The 15,571-nt window shown below is 52.1% G+C and overlaps 1 long non-coding RNA gene across 1 annotated transcript; it reads right to left on the reverse strand.

Annotated features, from left to right (window-relative positions):
* Positions 1-344: 344 nt before the first annotated feature.
* LOC131831295 (uncharacterized) lies at positions 345-1,798 on the reverse strand. Its single transcript, XR_009353583.1, has 2 exons — positions 1,615-1,798; positions 345-705 (listed from the first exon to the last, which is right to left on the reverse strand). It is a non-coding gene; the product is annotated as an uncharacterized LOC131831295 (long non-coding RNA).
* Positions 1,799-15,571: the final 13,773 nt, after the last annotated feature.

Consider the following 15,571-nt stretch of genomic DNA (forward strand, 5'->3'; position numbering starts at 1 on the left):
CCCCATTCTGCGTCCTCACTGCAGCTGCCAGGCCCCTCTCAACCACCTCTCTGTCGCACTCCCACCCCAGCAAAGTCCCAGGGCTCCAGCCCAACACAGATCAACACAGAGAGTCTTGGAGACTTCTGGAACCACATGTGGGCTGAAAGTATGGTCTACAAAGGGCTCATCATTACTAGACCAGGTAAAGTCGCCTTCCCATGGTTGTTCCAACTCTCTAGCTCCAAGCAGTTGATTTCCCAGTGGCCTCTGGAGTCCATGCTCTGTCCATCATGGGCCCTTGGTTGAGCTGTGCAGACAGGTGACAGCAGGTGCCCATCCTGTGAAACACTCAGGGACACAGGTCATAGGACCAACTTTATTCTTGCCAGGATTGCTTATTTTTCATTCCACAGATACCCAGAGAGCAAGAGGAAGCCATTTTTCATGGACACCTGCAGAGCATGTGGATCAACCCAGACTGTTCTCAAGTACAGTCCGCTACGAAGTATGTTGTGACTCGAAGATGTGTTAACAGCAGGTGCTGGTGCTCTCTCCTGGGTGCCCCCCGGCTTTCCTGCCAGCTGCCAGGACCAGCCTTTTTGCCTTCATTTCAGAGATAGAGAGGCTGATGCTGACTCGGGGAGCTACCTGAAGTCGCTGCAACAGCAGAGTGACTTTCCATGAGGCTGGTGGTCCGGCATGGACAGATGACCAGGACATATGCTGTTTTGACAAAGAGCAGAGAGCAATGTCTTTTTAAAGAGAATTTACCTTTGTCAATAAAAAAGAGAAAAGACCTCAAGGTAAGCAGATTATATTTTCCAAAAATGACCACAGCAACATTTCCCATTCTGCAACCTCTTTTAGAACCACCTGTTTCATCGAGAGTTGGAGTCCAGTCTCCTTCCTCTCTGTGCCTGGGTGTCTTTTCCCAAGTGCGTCAGAAAATAAACTGTGCAGGGGCAGGCACAGGTGACTTCCAGGGCCGGGTCATGATAGGTGGTAAGGGTTGCACTGGGCTCCCTCTCCCTCTCTCCTTCTGTCACTCTCTCCCCTTCATGATGGGTGTTCTGGAGCCTTAAACCCACACGCAGGGAAGAAGCTAGGCCGTGCTAGAAAGACCATGTGCAGAGACCACAGGTGCCAGCTGTGTCCTCAGCTGTGACCCCAGCTGTTGGGGTGTCCTCAGCACAGGCAGCACACACAGAAGCAAAGAAGCCTTGGAGATAACCCCACCACAGAAACCGTCTGACTGTCATCCCATAAGGGACCCCAAGGCAGAAATTCCCTGGACTATTCCTGAATAGCTGACCAGAGAAAGCAGGGGAGAGATGAACGGTCACTGCTGTTTTGGGTCACTTTGTCATTTAGGAAAAGATAACAAGCACGAGGCAGAGATACACACTCTGCTGACGCATCGCTTGTCTGTTTGGGGAAAGTGAGACATTCAGTTCCTGATTCTCATCCTTCCCCAGTAACCACCCAATTCACGGAAGAAGCCCATCCTGCCAACAGAAGTTGATCAATGTACAAAAAACAATTTTAAAATATAAATATCATGAACGGGGAGCTCAGAGAAACCATGCATGTGGACAGACGTCCTGCTGCCGACACATAGGGCACGATCCTGACCTGGTGACCGTGGGCCTCCCCGCAGGGAGAGCTCGAGCTGCCACATCCACCAGGCGCCGGGTGCAGGGGAGGTCCCTGTGCAGGGCTGAGGGGTGGAGCCCTGTGGGGGAGGTGACCATGAGGGCAGGGTTGAGAAGAGGCACTCAGACATTATCAGGGAATGACGTGAGTTTCATCCACATATTTCTGTATCCAGTGTGGTTATGGGGTGGTACTACTGAGCACCTGCGGATCTGAACCTGCTTTTCTTTTACGAAATCTCATCAGTACCCAGTGAATCAGTAGCGAGAATGACCATTTTTCTTTCTCAGCTACAAGTTAAGGAATAAGGAACAGGTTGCTGCCACAAAATTTCTTACCCTACGAAGGGGAGTCACGATGCACAGAGCAGGAGACCACCTGTTACCTGCAGGGGCAGGTAGTAGTAGTAGTAGGCAGTTAGTAGGCAGTTAGTACTGCAGTTTAGCCTTCAAGTCAGTAATGAAAAGGCTATACGGTAGAAAATGCTTCGGACTCCCCGCGGGATGCTAGCATAAGTTTCAGCGATCTGTGGTGCAGGAGAGACAACTGACACCAGGCGACAGCTCTCATAAAGCTCAGACACACAGAGCAAGGGGCGCTTATTGAACTGTTGAGTAAGGATTTGGTTATAAAGAGCTCAGTGCCCTGGGCATCAAACCACCACAAAGGAAGGCTATTTTGTCTCTCCGAATGGACCCCATCCTCTTAGGTGACTCGGACTCTGAAAAACAAGAAGAGAGAAGGGGACCAAGCACCCACCTTTCTCTCCTCTTCCTGCTGAGACTCCAGTAAAGTTACAGTACAATGATTACTAGAGACAGCGAGAACAACAGAGGGTGGCAAGAGAACAGGAAGAGATTCATCAAGCGAAATCCACAGAGAGAGGATAAGGACTATGCCGGCACTAATGATGGCAATGGCCATATCAAGACATGCATCGAGTGAGGCTCGGGTCTATGCCCAGTGAGACCTTGGACACATATTCTCACATCCAGAGCTCACAACAACCCTGAACGTTGCACGCAGTTACTATCTTGGTTTGTAGCTGAGAAGATGGGGGCCCTGAGGGGTTATGTAACTGGCCCAAGGTCATAGGACATAGGAAGCATGGAAGCCCTGATGGGTGCCCAGGAAGTCTGGATTCCGATCTCATGTTATGCCCCCTGCCCCGAACCCCCAGATTCTGGTGAAAACAGAGCTCCTATATTCCAGACTCTTCCAGGTAAAGTAGATAAGATAGCTACATGGAATGGATGGATGGATGGGTGCATAAACAGACAGACACGAGAATTGAATCTTACCCCAAATCCACCATCCACTCTTTTATTCAAGAGTAAGCCCCGTTAGTCAAAAAGCCTCCCCAGCAGACTCAGAGCTCTCTGAAAGTGTTCATATTCAGAAACCAGATTTCCGCACATAATGGCAAAGGGAACTTACACCAGCTATCTGGATAAATTAACCCATCCTGCCATCCTTAAAATATCAGACTGTAAGGATTGGGAGGCATATGAAGAAAACCATCCGAAAGAAAGAAAAGGGACAGACAAGAGAGACTAATAATTCAACTGACAGTTGAGGAGGGGTGTGGGGAACAGGATACTTCAGAGAAGAGACCTCTCCCAAAAATAAAGGCCCTCTAATCAAATTTCTCAGAGTGATCTGAAGAATCACGGCATCCGTCACATATGCTGCCCCAGCTCACCCCTCCTTTCCTTCGGTTCTGTGTCCCACTGTCACCACAGGAGCAAGGCACAAGAGGTCAAGAACGCGAAACACAGGGAAAAAGCAGAGTGACAGGATGGTCCTAAAGGCCATTTGAAACCAACACTGAGGTTGGTGGCAACTTTCACAAGAGTAGTTTCTGGAAGCTTTGAAATTCTACCACAAACACAGGCAAGATCTAAACCCAAAGCACAGTCTCTTGACTCTCCCTTTGAAATGCCTGTCACCTGTCCCTTCCCTCCGTGCCTCCTGCTACCACCGTCATCCGGACCCTTACCTCTTTCTCTGCTGGGTGACCTCAGGATTCCCCGAGCTGTAGGTTCTGCCCTTCCTTTGCCAGTTCCCCTTCGGCCAGGAGATCTCCTAACTCCACCGTCCCAACCCTTCCTCCCTGGATACTCCCGCTCTCCGTACAGGGTCCCGTAGGCCCCTCCTTCCTGCCCCGTGTGTGTCCTGGATGCCTGCAGCCCACACAGGCTCTGCCAGCCCCCCGACTGCTCTCCTGCCACACAGCGTGCTACCCTCTGCCTGCGGCATGCGTGTCAGGTGCTTCTCCGTGCTGACAGAGACCGGGTCTCGCACACTCGGTATGCAGGCAGGTATCCAATTAAGATTTGTAACTAATGGAGCAACAGAAGTAGAAAAGATGAACTACTTCATCTTTATGTTTCAATTTAATCAGGTATCAATACATTAGATGGATGTATATTTTCTATTTTAATTACAGGTCCCACCGCTAATTTCTGTAATTTTTCATTCCTGCAATTTTGATAGCCCTACTTAGATATTATTCAAGTGTTACTGAATTACTAAGATCCCTAAAATGATGCGATTTATTTAAGTGTTTTTAGATGGCCAGGAAACCACAGGATAGCTGGGGGGAAATGGAAGGGAAATTCACGCAGCCCAGTGTGGAGGCTGGGCTGGGTCTGGCCCGCAGGGGCACGCGCACAAGCACCGTGTGAGGAGCACGGCAGAGTGAGTCTGAGATTCAGATGTCAGCCTCGTGATTTTCCCCATTAGTGGGAGCTGAGCAGGCTCTCCGTAGCCCCTGCTTGTAAGTCTTACATCAAAGATGTTGACAGCAGTCGGTTCCTCCCTGGGTCTAATGAGCAGCTCTGGGAGCGGGAAAGCAAAGTCCTGGTAATTCTCACCGTTGCCTCCAGTGCTTTTAATCAGTGCTAAGAAGCTTCCTGTGAAAATTGGCACTAATTACGCATCCCTCAGAAACGTGGTTGGGTTTACTGCAGCTCTGCGCCAACCGCCAACCACGCTGTAAACAAGAGTGTTACTTCCTTCTGCACAGGGAGGACACCTGCCCCAGAAGTTGAACAAAGCAAGGGTGTGAGGGTGGCCCAGGAGAGGCCTGTAACCAGGCTGTGGGAAGCCAGAGGTCAGCAGGCAACGGAGTGCGGCATCATCAGGGGACAACTCTCACAACCCGCTCACTCCTTCCAAAACAGCCCTGCCTCACGGATCACCAGAACCAAATGCAACCGCATGGTGGAGACTTCCTGGGGACCCAGCCCTGCAAACTGCTGTAGCTTTTCTCTGCCCCTGAAGCTTACATATGAGAGACGACATCCCCAGTTCTGGTATCAGTGGACCCTGCATCTGCTGGCCTGCCTCCCAGTGGTCCTGGGCCCCCGCTTTATAGCACTCAGCTCCCCAGTTCCTGCCCAGACACTGCCTGGGTGCATCCTGGAGGCTGGCAGGGTCACCAGACCCCATTCGAGGCTGTTCTGCTGTCCCAGCTGCAGAGTGCCAACCGGAAGGCAGTTCTGCTAAGCTCACCTGAACCTTTGTGACTTGCAGCCCAGCAACGCTGCGTGGAGGACAAGACAGAGGCGTCTCGCGATCTCTGTCATTTCAGCCCCTCCTCAATTAGTCCCATTTACAGCTAACCCACTAATTATCCCAGGGACCAAGTCTCAGTGCAGCTGCTATTGAGATACAGGACCAACCCCTCCCTGAAAGGTCTGATGACCTCTAGAAGGGGACCCCGGAAAAACATCCAGTTCCATCATGCGTTGGACTGAATTGTGTTCCCGAAAGTCCCATGTCGAAGCCCTGATGCTGAGCCCTTCAGAACGAGGGCGTATTTGGAGATGGGGTCTCTGAGGAGGCAGTTGGACGGGGCCTGCTCCAGCGTGACAGGTGTCCTGGCAAGGAGAGGGGGTTCGGGCACTCGGAGGAGATGCCAGGGACCGGAGCACGTGGAGAGAGGACCCTGTGGGACGCAACAGGAGGGTGGCCCTCTGCACACCTGGGAGGCGGCCTCAGGAGAAGCTGGCCCTGCCGACACTCCACTCCGGACGTGCAGCCCCCAGGAGAGAGGGTCTGCCTTGAAGCCGCCCAGTCCGGCTGCTTCGTGACGGCTGCCCATGCAGACTAGGACACATCATTGCACACACACACCCGAACACCAGCAAACCAGGCTATGCGTCCTTTCCGGGTGACGGCAGACCTCTCTCCTCCTATCCTTTGTTGAACCACTCATGCCTGTCGACAGCCCTCTTCTCTGCTCGGACCTCTGTCCCCAAAGTGCATCGTACTCGCTGCTTCACGCTGTCCGATCGTCCAGGAGCTGCCTCACTCCCACGCAGGAAGCCCTTGCAACCCGGGAGGCTCTCACACTAGTGCATTCTTGGGACAAATGTATTTACTCACTCACTGGTGTGACAGGTGTTCACGGAGCCCACACCCAGGCTCAGATCGATGTCTTGGATTAGAGATACACGTTCTTGGTTCACGTGGCTCATGCGGCCTGTGCCTCCGTACTCACAAGGACCCTGGGCCTCACTCCCTTCCACAGCTCGTCCCCAGCCCAGCGCTCTGCCCCAGGGTGGGCATGCATACAATAGGCGTCTATCATCTTCATCCTCCGGGACCTCCTTCTTCTGAGAGCAGCACTCCCTGGAGGGACCTCTTCCTCCCGCTTCCCCAGACAGCTCTGACAGGCATGGCCCTATTTCCAAGTGCTCCTGTCCCAGTCCAGCTCCTACAACTTCTATCTGGGCTTCCTCATCCAGGACCAGAGGTCGCCTCTGGATGGCCTCTCTCAGTGGATAGAACAGTAAAATGTGCAGGCCAGGTGCTCTCATCCACCATGGTGAGCAGAGGCAGAAGTTCTGAGAGAGAAGAGGGGGCAGGGGGAGTCAGGGGAGGGAGAGACCCAAGCCCAGGGCAAGCAAAGGATGGGAGAGGCCAGAAGACAGATCGTCCTGGAGGGTTCAATGCTCATCCACCAGGTCCTCAGTTCCTGCTTCATTGCTGCTTCTCCCACTTCTCCGTTGCTCGTTGGCATCTGAGACCCCAACCTTAGACCTCCAAGACTTTGTTGTTTATTGTAAGCTAGTCGTGTTGGGTTTCAATCACGTGTGAACTTTCCTATGACGAAGCACACAATATGTTCTCGGAAGCAAATCTCACTGGGGTTGTTCGAGAATAAATGCAGCGGTGAATTTCAACATAGCGAATGCAGCTCTGCTGCTTTTCCTTCCACACGCACATCGCTGGCCGGAAGTCTCAGCATGTTGGTCCCACTAGTGGCATCCATGAAGGTTTGATGCATCAGCTGTTAATATACAAACGGTGGTCCTTGAACACTTGGAACACCCCACCTTTTTGCACCGTCAAATCGTTTAACAGCACCTCCCCGATGGGTGATACAAAGGCAAGCTTCCAACACCCTAGAATATCAGCACCCTGGGCTGGGAACGTAGGGGAGAGGCTCGGCATCCCCAGGAAAGCAGCTCCTTCCTCCTACCGCACCCACTTCCTGCTCAGGCGGGCTGGAGTGGTCCTTTCTGCCAGCTCCGCACATCGGAGAGGAATGGGCAAAACTGAGTTCATATCTGTGAACCATCCCAGACCCCCTTGATAAAAAGTTCGATAAATACATATTGCTCGTTGCATTTCTGAATCCTTAGGGGAAGTTGGATTCAAGGAGCGCCCCTCGCCCCTCCCATGAGATCTGCAATGATTTCCCTAAAGCTGTGCCTGGTGGAGGGATCGCCGGGGAGGGGGCTTGAGGAAGGTGGGCTGGGCAGTTCCTACAGACCGCATGGATGGAACAGCAGGCTGCGTCCCCGCGTCTGGCCAGATGCCAATCCATTAAGAGCAAAGAGCAAAGATTTATTCCTCTGCTTGTATTATATCCATGCATAAAATTTGGCCCTGTCACTACAGACCAGTGCCAAAATCTGTTTAGTTCATTTAAATTTTTGTATTTATTTTAATTAAGCACCAGCAGAACGCCATTTGCAGTGGCATATTGAATACCTTTGTAATTAACAGTACCAACCAGAGAGATGGGCTTTCTCCACCTTCTTTTAATTGACTGAAATAGTTCAAGGACAGAACCGCAGTGATTTCTGTACGGATGCGGGATGGGGGGGGGGGGTAGAGTATACGCCACTTGCTGGCAATAATTGTAATTTTAAAAACTCAAGGATCTGTCAGAATATATTTCTGTTTTTACAGCCATTATCAGAAGTAAGAATGCTAAGTGGATGCAATGTGTTCAATATTCTGACTTAAAAAAAATCCTCATAATATGGCAAAAAAAGGTAGAGATTCCAGTTTGCTTGAATGGGGTAAATGAGAGCAATGATCCAATCTGTTATCAGCCACAGGGGTCCCCGCAGCCCCTGAAACCCAAAAGGCCGGTCCCAAGTCCCTTCTGAAGGCTCCCTAGAACCTAACAAGAGGCATTCACAGTCTCGTCCCTTTTCTCTTTGCCATGTTCCTTTTATCCAACTTCTACCTCTCCCTTCCCCCCAAAAAAGCCTCCCAACATTTTGAAGGAAATTTAAAGGAAATATGTATTTCTTCCTGTGGATCGGCTCAGCTGGAATTCCTTCCCCGTGCACTTGGGATGCCTGTGTGCGTTAGCCCAAAGTTCAGCTTCGGCAGCTGGGAGGGCCCGGGCTGCATTCCTGCTCTACTGGGGGCACGGGCACACCTCCCACGCAGCTGGAGGGCACGGGGACGCAGTGAGTTCACATGAGCGCCCCTGGCCCAAGTGAAGTGGGACCCTTCTTCCCCGCCCAGAGCATCCACTCAGGGACCCAGCCCAGCCCTGCTGCACCCTCATGTCACTTGAAAGACGTAGTTCCAGCCTTACTGAGCATGGTCAGCTGTGGCCCTACCGAAGAATCAGCGCGCATCTGCCAAGCTCAGACTCCGCATGTGCAAGGCACCGGGAGACCCGCGTTCCTGTCTCTGCGAGGGGCCACCACCGTCTCCTAGGGGAGCAGGCTCTGATCCGTGCTGTCTGCACGCCACAGAAACTCCTGAGGTGCAGCACGATTCCTTTTTTCATTTGCTGAGTTGAACAGCCCCATCTTTTTCTCCTTTAATGCACGACTCTGAACTCACTTGTCACAGAGGCGGAGTGCCGAGTGAGATCCCTTCAATGTTAGATTCTTGGTCCATCAAGAAAGGGGAATCATCCTCGTGCTAAGGAAATGACATTTATTCCACACAGAACAGATCATGAGTATGCTGTCAAGTGCCAGACATTTAATAATCGCCACAGATCTTGTCTTTTTGTGGCCCCTTCCGCCAGGACAGACTGATGGGCTCAGAAGGGAGGCCTGCCCTATTTTATAAACAAGAGGAGAGAAACCATCTCTCCCCTGAGACAGGCTGCACGCCCCACCGATTTGTTCTGTCTCAGTTCTCCAAGTAAGGGCACTAAAGCTCTGCCCCAAGGCAGCTTGTCCTGTTCAGGAAGCACTTCCACGGGGCCTCTCTGGTCCAGTCCTCATGACCACTGCTCTGGGAACAGCTGTGTGTCTGCCTGGCGACCCTTGGCAAAGAAGCCACCACCCCCTCCCTGGCTTCTTGCTGAGAGGCCAGGTCTCGGCTCTGCTCAACCACCACAGCAGAGTCTGCCCTGGACGCTTCGAGGGAGGACAGCCCCACCCCCGCCCCATTCCTCCTCCAGGCAGCTCTCCTGGGTCTGCTGCCTCCACACTGCTGGCAGTCGAGCAGGTGGAAGCCATGGGGACAGAAGGGGCAGAGCCATTGGCAGGAAAACCCCAAACAGAGTGGACTCGGTTAGCCCTAAAGAGAGGGCCTGGGGTAGTGCTCGGCCTCAAGAGGGCATGGGGCTGCTCCTGAGCCTCGCTCCAGCGAGATCTCACAGCCACCAGGGTCACCGTGCAGGGCCAGGAGGGGCTGCAGGCCAGAAGCAGACCCTCCGGGGACAGCCCCAAGAGGTCGTCTTGGGCAGGGTCTCTGTTCTATGGAGAAGGGTGTGGAATGAATGGAGCAAGCGAACGAGTGAGTGACCGCCCTGGAGGGTGACCTAGCAGACCCTTCCGCTCACTGCTGCACTCACTGCCTCACTGACAACTTCTGATGTCGGGACAGCGGAACCTACCATCTGGACTGGGGGCCCGGCTCCTGGCTAACTCCCGGGCGTCCTGCGCCCCGGGTTCTCCTGTCACCTCTGCCTGCCCTCTGCAGCGGCACACACCCCCCTGCGGCAGGCGGAAACCCTCCGCCCACGGCCCGGCTCCCAGGCGAGAGGTCGTATTCCCAGAGAGGCCACCAGAGTCCCCCGGTGATAACTGGTCAGCACGTCAATCTGCTTTCCATTTTGGGAAGAGAAGAGAAACCCAGCTGAAGACGGCCGTGGGGCGTCCTGCAGGAGGGCGGGCTTCGGGGTGTGACCCCCGAGCGACCGGTCCGTCCTTCCTCCCAAGAAGCTCGTCAGTGATTGTAGGGAGCACGTGATTCAGAGATGGGGCGGGGGAGGGGGAGTGCAGGAGGTGGGGGAAGCAGGCGGAGACAGATGATCCACAGATGATTGCAGAGACAGAGCCATATGCCCGGGGTGTTCTCTGTTTCGTGTTTCTTACCACCGAGATGGGGCAGGTCCAGAGCCCGCCAGTCCGATGGCAGAAAGACACAGGGGTTGCAGGACTGAAATCCTGCCATCTATGGAAACACCCCACGAGTTCTGAAGAGAGACAAGAGGAGCGGGTCTAACACCCCACCTGCAGGATGGTGGAAAGGTCCTGCCCTCGAGGCCACAATCCTTTTGCCTTGAGGCCTCTCTGCTCCTTCTTAGAAGCCCCCGACCTACGACCTACGGGATAAAAACACGAGCCTGAGCCTGGGTCCTCCCGTGGCACCTCACCATGGATGATTTCTGGCAAAGCCAGCCTGCCGGGCTCTCCCGTCTCACTCCTCCCCGGAGGCTGCGAGTGGCCCTTTGTGCAGGATGGGACGGGCCCCCACACAGCCTGAGAGAACTTCCCTCTCGTTCGGGGTCCACCGGGGCCTAATTAGGAGCTGGGCAAACCCAGCAACTAACAGACACAGATGAACAGTTCTTCTGGAGCCATGAGGGTGTGCGGGGCATCTGGTGGGCCCCACAGACGCAGACGCCCTCACAATACCCCAAATCCAGCCATTAAGGCCCCAGAGGGTGGCCTGTGCAGCCTGTGCGATGAGGCACACACCTCCTCCCTGGGCACACGGCGTCCGCATTTGCTGCACCTCATTAGATCTGTTCCGGGGTCACGGTCAGCCACCACAGTGCTGTGCCGGGGTTGTTGGGGCAACAAGCAGAATTACAGACATGACCCAGCCACAGGAAGGGGTGTGGAGTGAGCGGGCACCATGTGGGTGCAGGACATTTGTCTGACTCTGTGTTGGGGGTGTCCCTTGGAAACTAAGAAGCAGGAACCCCTGTCCTTTTTACCTAAAAAAAGCCCAAGATCATTGAGACCACACATATCTCGTCAAAACTTCTTCTGTTGGTGTCCTACATTTTCAAAGATGCGATTTATTTAGCAGGACCAGATAGCCTCATTTCCAAAGCAGCAGCTCTCACGGTGGCATTCGGAGGCTGCGGTGGACTCCCAAAGGGGGCCGGCTAGGGGAGCCTCCCGGCCTCTGTCACTAGCTGCTTTCATGCTCTGTTCCCCAGTCCCAGGCCTACCTGGCCTCATCACAGGGGCTGGGAAGCATTTTGACCTGGGACAGGGTAACACCAGGGCCACCTACCAGGGTCTGAGGTGATGACTCTGGGAGCTGACTGGTCCAGCAGTTCAAGCGGAGAAGGAAGCCTCTGGCCTCCGCGCTCGCAGGCACAGTGGCGAGAAGGTTCATGAGCTCTCGTCCAGCACAGTCAGAGGAGTGTCAGGCAACACGGGGCCCCCGGGCTCCCCAAGAAAAGGTTTTCCTGTGTTAGAGTAAGTTGTAGAGCCCCCCGTCAGGACTAAAGTGCCATTCTACTCGTGTTTCCTGGCCTTAAAAACAAAACAAAACAAAACAAAAAAAAAAAAAACACTGGTTTAAGGAAGTACCTCCATACACTTCCTGGTTTTACATCCGCTGCAATTTTGTGACAAAGGTTAGGAAGACATCATCTATTGTTAGTTTTGCACAAATAAATCTCTGATTTTGTTCCGTAGTCGCCCACTAAGGGAGCAAATTTGACTGCTGCTACCTATAGTCAGTCACCATGTCAGTGCATTCCCACACCGCAGAAGAACACTTTGGCCCTGATAGACAAGGCAAGGGTTGCTTCTTTTCTTCCATCTCTTTTGCATCCCAAGACTCTGTGCAAATTTATGGCTCAGCTGTAAGAAATTGAGGATACCAACAGAAGATCCAGAACCAAGATCTGAGCTGCCTTAAATAGAGGATCTCCTCAACTCCAGCACAGGACATGGCCTTAGGTTCTAGAACATTCTTCCCAGGATTCTAGGAAGCTGAGATGCAAAAGCATGGACTTTGGAAGGTGTCCTCTGTGCATTCGTCAGGTGCTTTGTTCTGGGCTGAAGAAGGTGGTCAAGGTCTATCAGCTTATGGGCTGGTTCCAGGTCAACATGCATCCAAGAGACCAATGAGCCTCCACAGCCGGTCTAGAGCCTGCCCTTGGCTCAGTCGGGGATGATCACAGGAATAAACATTCTCCAAGGAGATTCTGAGTCCTCACAACTCAAGGGAGAAGCTGAGTCTATGGGGCTGTCCTAGAACAAATTTGGACCCCTTGAGTCAACTCTGGGCCATACTGAACTCCACGCCAAAGCCCATTGAAAAAGTAAGGAGTATATGTTGATTCCAAACTGACAGAGCAAACAAGGAAAATCTGAACACAGGTAAAGCCTGGTTGTACTTCTGTACCTAAGAAAACGACCGCAGCTTCTCCCCATATTCTTTTCCCATTCTCTGCAATGGGATATCAAGAGGCCACTGCTGGGAGCAGGTGCAAGAACCATACCTTTTATCAAGGAAGCTCTCCTAAATTCTGAACTCTGAAAATACATATTCAGTGTTCTGGGAGACAGACTATGTCCAGAGCACTGATTCATGAAGCATGGCCAAGACTGTTTTTCCCTCTCAGGCCTAAACTATGACCTAAATTTTTGTTTTGGTTTGGTTTCTGGCTTGGCTTCTTTTGGTTTGTTTTACGTTTTTCATTAGGTTGTTTGTAAAAAAGAAAAAATAGTATCTGTTATTGCCTTGCCTGTATCTCTGCCTTTTGCAGTATGATTTTTTAGCCTCTCTCGCTTATAGGTGGAATTTATGTCCCTAATATTCAGATCTGAACTCCCCTCGTGATGTTTCTTGGGCAACAAGATGTGGCAGCCCCAAACCTAGTGCCCAGCCCCTTGTGTCTCTGCACAAACACTCCAGGAGCAAGACCGCACTCACCTGGCAAGGATGGGAGACCGTGCGGACGCCAGCTGCCTTGGGAAAGGCCATCCTGCTCTGGTGAGTCTTTGGCCCATGCACACGGGGTAGCCCCGCCAAGATCAGCCACGCCTGGCCCAAGCTGGAAAAATAACCCAGACAAGCAAAATGGTTTGCCCGAAGCCACCCTCTTAGTAGGTGAGATTATCAGACACTGAAGCTCAAATTACTTTGATTCCATGGTAAAATGGTTCTGCGTCCAGTTGCAATCACCTACAAGCAATTCTCTGACACGAGCTAGGTGTCCTCCTATTCAATTCAGCTCTGAACGGGCACCTCACCACCTGGAGAGATCATCGGATCCCACAGGCTAGAGCTCAGTCCTACAAGACTGCCCACCCACACACTTCAGACGCCACTCACAAGCCCAGGCCACCCGGGCTTCTGACTAGCCTTCTACAGAGTAGAGGTTCCTTAAGTTCGTTTAATTTGCTAGAGAACTCAAAGAAACATGTTACCTACCAGAGTACCAGCTGTTCATAAAAGTACACAACTCAGGAACAGCCAGATGAAAGAGATGTCTAGAGTAAGGCATGGGGACATGGTGCACAGCTCCCGTGCCCTCCCCGAGTGCGCCTCTGTCCCCGAATCCCCACATGCTCGCCGCCTCTGAAGCTCTCCCAGCTCCATCCTTTTGGGACTGCGTGGAGGTTCCTTACATCGGCATGGGTGATTGAATCATCGAGCACTGGTGACGACACAGCTTCCAGCACCTCCACCTCTCCCTCCCAGGATGCTGGCGGCAGGACCAAAACCTCCAACTCCCCCAGCCCTGGGCTGGTTCCCCTGGGCAACCAGCCCCATCTTTGGGTGGGGTCCAAAAACCACCTCATTAACCTAACAAAAGGCACCTTTATTGCTGGAGTCACTTAGGAAATGCCACGGGTTTTAAGAGTTCTGTGCTAGAACTGCAAGAGAGACAAAATATATATTTACTAAAAACCACATGACACATGGGTACATTCTCTCCAGTTACTAGAAATTACAGACATCTGGACCTCAGTTCTACACTCGAGTCTGGGATCTAGAGCTTGTACTGAATTACCAGATTCCAAAGACAATTATTTTAGTGACCCATCTTACTTTCTAGAAATTGATACAGGGACATGTCCTAACAACACTTATTTCTGAATATTTCTCTCCAGATAAGCAACCCCAATCTATAGAGCATATTTGTGTGTTCTGTGGCTTACGTCAGTCCTAGTGAGACTGCCTTCTTTAAGTTCTCCCTGCCAAAGTGATTTCCCAAATTATGTGCCAACAAGATAGTTTCTGATGGGATACAAAGTGGTGACCTTGCATTTTCCTGAAAATAGAGTTTAGCTACCATTTCAAGAAAAGCAAAAGGTTTGGCCTTAGCAACAGTAAAACTAGAAGGAACCAGTGGGCTCCTCAGCAAGGGGGTACTTTGAGATCTACCAGCACCTAAGAGTTTTCATTCCAAGAACTCATGGCTATGCATTGAGGCTGGGCTCCTTTTCCAAGTCTCCAGGGCCCACTGCTCTCCTGAGAGGCAAGACTCTGATAGAGCTGTCTTGGTGATCTCCAGAGCTGGACACCCCTGCCTATGCCAACATATCCCTGGTAACCGTGACCAGCATGGGTCTTTTCTGAAATGGAAGCATCTGACATGACTCCAGCTCATGTTATGGGGAGGGATGCCATAACATGGGAGTGGAGCCTGGAGAAGCAGCAGATGTTTTGGAGATGCTGTCCTGCCACAGGTGCAGCCGTCAAGCTCTGAGTGAGAAAGTAAAGTAGCATATTTGTCAAATTCTGAAGAGCTCATGAAACACCTTCTCAAAAACGTTCTCTTGGATCCTGCTAATGACCCTAAATATAAGTGTGATTACAATTACTCTCACTTCATGTGAAGAAAACTGAGCCGTAGGAAGGTCAGGCAACTTGGTCACAGCAAGAAAAGAGCAGGACCTGGGACCACACACATCGCCTGCGATGGAGCATTCTTTCTCGTAACATCACGCTGACAGCAGATTTCCCACTGACATGTCCTGGTGTCAGCTCTACAGAACAAAGAGTAAGGAGCAGCCACGTTTCCTGTACCAGGAGCCCAGCCCACTAGTGAGGAGGTGCGGAGCAAATATGTCGGCAGGCAAGCACGTGACCGGGAGCCATCTGAGAGCTCCTCCAAGGGAAAGGTGTGGCTTTCTCCAGTCGCAGAGCAGCAGGCTTGACTTGGTAGAGTTCCTTGGCATGACAAGGCCACTTCCCTTTGTAAATCTGCCTCCATCAACCCAAGCCCTGTGGTGAGCATCCAGGACCTACCAGCACCTGGCACCCACCTGCCTTCACGAGCTGTAAAGCACTAGCTCTCTCAACTGTGTTCTTCTGTGTTCAAAAAAATCCTTCTGCCTAACATCTTTTGTTCAATCTTCTAGCTCAGCTGTAGGGAAAATAGTCACAGAATAATTGAGAGTGAGCATTCTTTCATTCTTGTGAATCGTCTCGTGAAGACTGACGCCTTCTGTAATGT

Source organism: Mustela lutreola, chromosome 5, assembly GCF_030435805.1.
Source record: "Mustela lutreola isolate mMusLut2 chromosome 5, mMusLut2.pri, whole genome shotgun sequence".
In the NCBI taxonomy this organism is placed as follows: Eukaryota; Metazoa; Chordata; class Mammalia; order Carnivora; family Mustelidae; genus Mustela; species Mustela lutreola.